This window comes from Dermochelys coriacea, chromosome 20 (assembly GCF_009764565.3).
Source record: "Dermochelys coriacea isolate rDerCor1 chromosome 20, rDerCor1.pri.v4, whole genome shotgun sequence".
In the NCBI taxonomy this organism is placed as follows: Eukaryota; Metazoa; Chordata; order Testudines; family Dermochelyidae; genus Dermochelys; species Dermochelys coriacea.
This window is the reverse complement of record NC_050087.2, coordinates 10,286,359-10,293,376: the sequence shown is the minus strand read 5'-3', so window position 1 is coordinate 10,293,376 and position 7,018 is coordinate 10,286,359. Positions and strand designations below refer to the sequence as shown.

The following is a 7,018-nucleotide window of genomic DNA, read 5'->3' as shown; positions in this document are numbered from 1 at the left end:
AAGTAATTTGAGAACTGCTCTTTGGCTTTCACCTGGGAAGAATTAGCAAACTGAAAATTACTCTTGGATGGGGGGGGGGAATGTGAGCTACTATTATTATTAATTATAGTATTAATAATAATGATTAATTATAGTATGAATCATAATGATTAGTTATAGTATTAATCATAATAATTATTGGTCATATACACTGTTTTTATTATTAATAATAGTAATAATAATAATAGAGAGCTGTGTTAATATGGCATATGCTGTAGATAGATAAATCAATAGATAAGCTAGAAGGTCATTGCGATTATAGGCCTACAATGCAATTTTCAAAAGCGTAGAAGTGACTTAGGAGCCTAGGGCCCATTTTCAAAAGTGACTCAGGCATTGAGGAGCCGGAGTCAATGGGAAAATCCGTGGCACTTAGGGGCTTGCGAAGATGGTCCCTAGCCTGCTCTGAGGATGCTGGTAGCTGCTAGGAGCCCCAGGCCGGGGCCAGGCACTGGGTGCCCGGTGCTGTACTAACCCGACGCATTCTGCCTCCCACAGTACAACGCCCCGCCTTGGAAAGTCAGCGGAGCGCGGCAGCGCAGTGCCCGGGCGGGGCTGCGGGGAGCGCTCGGAGGGGCCGGCCGGCCCACCAGGAGGAGCCAGCCCCAGTTACCGCCGGCCCCTCGGAAAGGGGAGGAGTCCGCCCGGCGGCTCAGTGGTGCAGAAATTGCAGCCGGGGAAGCTTTCAAAACTGCCGCGGCCCCGGCGCGTCGAGCAGAGCCGAGGCGCTGCCCGAGGGGAGCGCGGCCCTGCACGTGGCCGAGAAGGAGCAGCCCAGGCCGGCGGGCTCGGCTCCTGGACCGCTCGGGCCGGGCGGGGCAGGCTGGGCCAGGCGCAGGGGGAAGCCCCGAGGCGGCGGGGAGGGAGGAGCTGGCCAGAGCCCTGGTGCTGAACCCGCGGCCCGGGCGGCACCGCCGGGGACTCGCTCTGCGCCGACGGCAGGTAAGGCTGCGTCCTCGCGGCTCCAGACGGGCGGGACAACCGGGGCCCCGAGCGGGGCAAAGGGTGCGGCCGCGGCGAGCTGGGACCTGCCCGGGGCTGGCTGCGGCCGGTCCCACCCCTCTCAAGCCGCCAGCGACGGGAGCCAGCCCGGCTGAGGCGGCCGCAGGAGCCGGGGCGGCGCAGCCAGACAGGGTGAGCGGGCAGCGGGCTCTCCGGGGCCCCGGCAAGGGCAGGCGGCCACTGCCGGCGCCGCGGGCTCGGCGGTGGGCTGCCCCTTGTGCACGGAGACCGGAGACTGGCGGAGCGGAGCAGCCGGCTTGGATAGTACCGGGCTCCCTGCCAGCACATCCCACCGCTTTTCAGTAGGGAAGCAGCCGGGGGTTGAGCCCCGAGCCCCGCTTGTCCCCTGGGGACGCTGGGCACGGGGGGCTGCCCCTCTGCGGAGATGGGCGGACACAGCTCAGCCTGTTCACCTTAGAGCTCGGCTCCTCTGTCCAGGGATCTGCCGGGAGGCTAAAGTTCAGATTCCGGAATGGGAGCCCTGCCCCTGGCCCCACCGGGGAGCGGCATGGGCCGGGTGAGTTGCGTGTCCAAAGCGGACCCCTGGCTTTTGGAGTAACAGATGCTCTCGGCGAAGTGCTCTGGCACAAGGCCCAAAGTGGGGCTACGTCTCGGAACCATTTGGCCGCTAAGCTCAAGCGATGACCCGCGCCGGAAAGCCTGGGGCTGTTTGTGAGCAGAAAGCACCGGTGCGACCCTACCCATTAATTATTCCTCCCAAACCGCTCCCCCCGCTCCAGGCCGGTGGTGAGAAACCGCTAGTCGCCAACAGCTGCGGAGCCCTCGGGACACGGGCACGTTAGCATTAGAATCCGGTCAGCGGCTGGCAGGGCGATTTGTGGGAGGGTTGCGGTGATTAGCCAGACGAGGCAGGAGCGATGGACCTCTGGAGCGACAGGAGCAGAAAGTAGCTGTTCCCAGCTGTGCACTGCACGGGGCTCCTGCTTCTACCAACAATCCCTTAAATGCTTGCCAGGGGGTGAAAGTCGGTGGCTTGGAAATTCTTCCACTCCCACTTCAGACTGGCTGAGCCACCGGCAGATGGAAGTTCCCACTGTGGTTTGTAAAGCCGTGTCGCATGGCAAACCCGGTGTAGGAAGCAAAGCCAGAAACAGATGAATGAATCGGGTATTTCCCCAACATCTCAGCTCTGCCTTTGGTTGGGGCTGCACAGCAGGGAATATTTTCCTGCCATTCGCATATTGGGTTGTCCCACCATTATCCTGCCATTGGCATATTTTGCTAAAGGAGCTTGGGAGGGGACAGAACCCGTTACAGTCCCCAGATCAGGAGATTCTTTCTTTCTTTCTTTCTTTCTTTCTTTCTTTCTTTCTTTCTTTCTTTCTTTCTTTCTTTCTCATGTTCCAACCATTATAGAATTTTAAAAGCTCCAAGTTATTAACATCACTTTCAAAAGTGAATTCCCACCAACCATGCCCAGTGTAACCTGTCAATAGTGCCCAGTTTGTCAGGGCACCACATTACCTGTCCTAGTTAAACACTCCTCTGTGTACTGCAACACAACCCCACCTCCATCAACTCCCCAAGTCCCTCCCACTTCTGAGAAGTTTGCTAAGTAATAAATATTACCCCAGTGAGCGAATGAGGGATAAACAGTGCTGTGGCAGTAGAAATGAACTAGGCAGGAGCTAGCACAGATACTAGCAAGGGACGTTCAGGGTTAATAGCAAAACATGACATTTGTGGGGCTTGAAAGTGCACAGGAATTGGGTGAGGAATCTCTGGACCATCACTGGCAAAGACATCGTGCAGCTGAGCTCTGTCCACTGGCTGATAGGAGCATTTGGGGGAATGTATTTCCCTGACCACATCCATCAGCAAAGAATTGCAGAGGCTGCCTTGGGGTCGGCCCACTGCCCCGCTATCCTGCTGTCACTTGGCTGGTTTGAAGTTCTAGTGTCTATGCACTTTTCATCCAAAAGCATTTAATTAACGAGCTGGTAGCCACTGAGATGCACCCACCTCTGTGGTGGAGTACAGTGTCTCCTTAATAGATCACAGCAACACTATAACAAGGGCTTAGGGAGGAAGTAAAGCAGAATGTCGTGTGCAGTTGGAGCTGCAGGAGGGATTTAGGTGAGGAGAATGTAATTACCTAGCTTGGGATTTAATCAGGACACTAGAGTTAAACCCCCTGCTCTTGCAAAACACTCCACGGGGTCGCTGCCTCTCCTTCTGCAGTACAGCGTCCCCTAGCCCTATGGCGAGAGGAAAGGCCCACCTATTGGATTCCCAGCAGAGCCTGAAATCCTGCAAGTTCTCCTGCCCAGGGTGGGGGCTCTAACTCCAGACTCAAGCCACGTCATCCACCTTGATCTAATGACATTTCAGTACAAGGCATGGGCCAAACTACCTCAGCATTCAATGGGATCTCAGCACTCGGGTGATGGGGACAACAGAACAGAACCAAAGCTTAGGTCCTGGGTGCACTGCATGGTCCCTGCTCCCTGTTACAAATTCCCGACAGCCTGAGTTGGAGTTGCCCTGAGTAAAGTGTGAGTACCTGGGTAATTATTTGTGCTTTAGGGGGAGGGAAGGGAGAGACTGTGTGTCTGAGGGGCGGGTATTTAACACAAATTCTACCACCACAAGGGAAGAGAGAATATTTCTGGGCATGGATCTTCCTGAAGAGAGAGAAGCCAGGGCTGGCTCATGCTCTGATTCATCCCAGATTTTTAAGGGCAGGGGGCACTGCTGCAGGGAAATTGATGTGAGCCAGTCTCAGGTGCCTGGGTAGGGAAATGTCTGACCCTCGGGGCAGTGGAAGTTACTGTAGCCCCTGCTCCTGTTCCCACTGCACCATGCTGTTAAGCTCAGAATATCCCCATAGATGTGCACTGTTATGCACCCTAGAGAACTGCTGGCCCCCAGTGACATGTAGAGGGCTGCAACGTGGGAGAGATTAGAAACTTTTGAAATTTGGGCATGTTCATGGGGGGAGGGATCATTATCCCACCAAAGCAGCATTCACAGCTTGCCCTAGCACTTCAATAGAGTTTCCTACAACAGCCATATCCTAGGGCCTTGGCTCTTTGGCCTGTCTCCACTGCCACTGGAAGTGAACCTCTCAGCCTAGGTAGACAGACACGCTAGCTCCACCTGCACTAGCAACCTGAAAATAGCAGTGTAGATGTTGCAGCAGCCTGGGCGAGTCACTTGAGTTCAAACCCATCCAACCCCCTGGGCCCAATCTTGGGCTGCTAGCCCACGCTGCCACATCTGGAGAGCTATTTTTAGCACTAGTGCATGTCTGTCTACTCAAGCTGGGAGGCACACTCCCAACTGCAGTGTAAACATCCCTTCAGGATGAGTTCTCTCTGCTTGAGCTAAAGGAGCAGCTTCTCTAACTGGCTGCCATGGTAGGCTTTTAATCTCATAGACTGACTAGTCTTTAGTGGGGGACAAAGACCTGGACTCAGCCAGGGCAGGTCATACACATCATTTGCATCATGAAGTAGTAACACAGAACCTTAAGAGACTGTGCCCAATGGCATTCTACTTTTCCTTGTCATAAGTTTTGGCTCTCTTGGTTTATCAACTCAGGTACCAGCCCCGCCGTCACCCTCAGGGTCTCTGAATATGCTGACCCCTGGGATCGCTGGGATTAATTCTGCAGCCTGGGTGTTCCCTAGGTCCCATCATTTCTCACGCAATTCACAGATTTCTTCTGGTTTCACTGTTATTTGTATGCTGCTGGCACATCAAAATCAGGGTGGGGTTGGGCCCTGGAAAGGATATGGGGGCAGTATGCTATCTGGGGGGCTGGGGTTCTTCTGCCACTTCCCTGTCTCAGGCAATTCATTTGAGAGCGGCCCTGAGATTTGCATGGTGGGGACAGGAGCTCAGAGCGCACACAGGACTAGCCTGCACGGGCACTGCTTCCAGGGGACTCTGAGATTTCCCCTTGGGCAAGAATATGTCTCTCTCCTGCTGCTCCATCTAATGACTCCCCTGCTCAGAGGTGGCCCCTGCGGCAATGTCCAGGCCTCATTCAGGAGCTAGCCTGTGACTGTGGAATGGTGCCAAGCGAAGCCTGGGCCAGGCTCCACACTGCAACACTCCCAGGGTGAGCACAATTCATGCCTGCCTGCTCCAGCATAGTCACTCACCCCAGAACATCACCCTGCTGGTCTGCTAGCGTTTCACACCCCTGTGCCCTGGTGCGACTGTGGGAGGGGCAGTGGTGAACTGGGCCTAGTGGGTGCATTTGTCCTCATGTAACACAAGGTCTATGAGCCATTTAAGAATCTCTTATAGACTCTGGGCCAGATCCTCTGAGAAGACCCGATCCTGCTTCCACTGGAGTCAATGCAGTGACTTAAATGGTGCTGGATCTGGCTGCTGGGGTCAGTGAGTGTAGCTCCATTGACATCAAGAGAGTGACTGATTTACACAAGCCAGGTTCTAGGCCCTCGCTCCACCCTACCTGCACTTTCTTTTCAGGTCTTTTTCCAACCCTTTTGCCTCAGTTTCCCAAGGACCATTACTAAATACAGTCACAGCCAAGCCATTGCCATAGTATGTGCCAGATTGTGATATCAGGCGGGCAGCTGGGTCTGAGTGTGCACACATGTATAGGTGTGTGTGTGTGTATGTGTCCGTGTTCACATGCTGATATAAACATAAAGGGAAGAGTAACCACCTTTCTGTACACAGTGCTGTAAAATCCCTCCTGGCCAGGGGCAACATCCTGTTACCTGTAAAGGGTTAAGAAGCTCAGCTAACCTGGCTGGCACCTGAACCAAAGGACCAATAAGGGAACAAGATACTTTCAAATCTGGGGGCGGAAGGGGGGGAAGCTTTTGTTTGTGCTCTTTGTTTACGTGTTTGTTCTCTCTTGGGACTGAGAGAGGCCAGTCAGAAATCCATCTTCTCCAACCCATTCTAATCCAAGTCTCCAATATTGCAACCGGTAGAGGTAAACCAGGCAAGGCGGATTAGTTTATCTTTTGTTTTATGTGAATTTTCCTTGTGTTAAGAGGGAGGTTTATTCCTGTTTTCTGTAACTTTAAGGTTTTGTCCAGAGGGGGATCCTTTGTGTTTTGAATCTGAATACCCTGTAAAGTATTTTCCATCCTGATTTTACAGAGGTGATTCTTTTACCTTTTCTTTAATTAAAATTCTTCTTTTAAGAACCTGATTGATTTTTCTTTCTTCTTAAGATCCAAGGTTTGGGTCTGTGTTCACCTGTACAAATTGGTGAGGATTCTTATCAAGCCTTCCCCAGGAAAAGGGGTGTAGGGTTTGGGGGGATATTTTGGAAGAAGACGTCTCCAAGTGGTCTCTTTCCCTGTTCTTTGTTTAAAACACTTGGTGATGGCAGTATACCGTTCAAGAACAAGGCAAAGTTTGTACCTTGGGGAAGTTTTTAACCTAAACTGGTAAGAGTAAGCTTAGGGGATCTTTCATGAGGGTCCCCACATCTGTACTTTAGAGTTCAGAGTGGGGAAGGAACCCTGATATGGTGGCAGAGTGGTGGGATCATTTTGAACCAGAGATCATTTTGAACCAAAAGCACAGACATGAAGAGGTTTTTTTTAAGCTGAGAGCAGCTAGAGGGTTTTCTGTCTATTTGCCTGGAGACAGATGTGTTAGTTTTTTTACAAAGGGTTTTTTCTTTTTTGAGCTGGAGTTTTCTCTACCTAAAGGCAGGGTAGTTAACCTCCTGCAGGGAAATTCACAAGTTTTTTTTTCTTTCCCAACTCTTGGGTATAGCTAGAGTTAAGCACAAGAAAGCAGGAAAATGACTACCAGTGAAGCAGCTAATAAACTAGAGCTGGCCAGATTCAAAGCTGAAGAGAAACAAAAAGAGCATGATAAACAGATGGCCTTAAGGCACTTGGAGATGGAGGTAGAAAAAGCCAGGGTGGAGGCAGAGGAAGCTGCCCACAAGAGAGCTATGGAGGAGAAAGAAAAAGAGAGGAAGCATTCACTGGAGATGGAGAAGGCAAGGGCT

The 7,018-nt window shown here is 52.4% G+C and overlaps 1 protein-coding gene across 1 annotated transcript in view; it reads left to right on the top strand.

Moving 5' to 3' along the window:
* Positions 1-911: 911 nt before the first annotated feature.
* The window catches only part of NEUROD4 (neuronal differentiation 4), a 30,319-nt gene continuing 24,212 nt past the window's right edge, over positions 912-7,018 (top strand). Inside the window, exon 1 of the mRNA XM_038378956.2 lies at positions 912-981. The gene's annotated coding sequence lies outside the window, so the exon portion shown is untranslated. The remainder of the gene's footprint in view (positions 982-7,018) is intronic.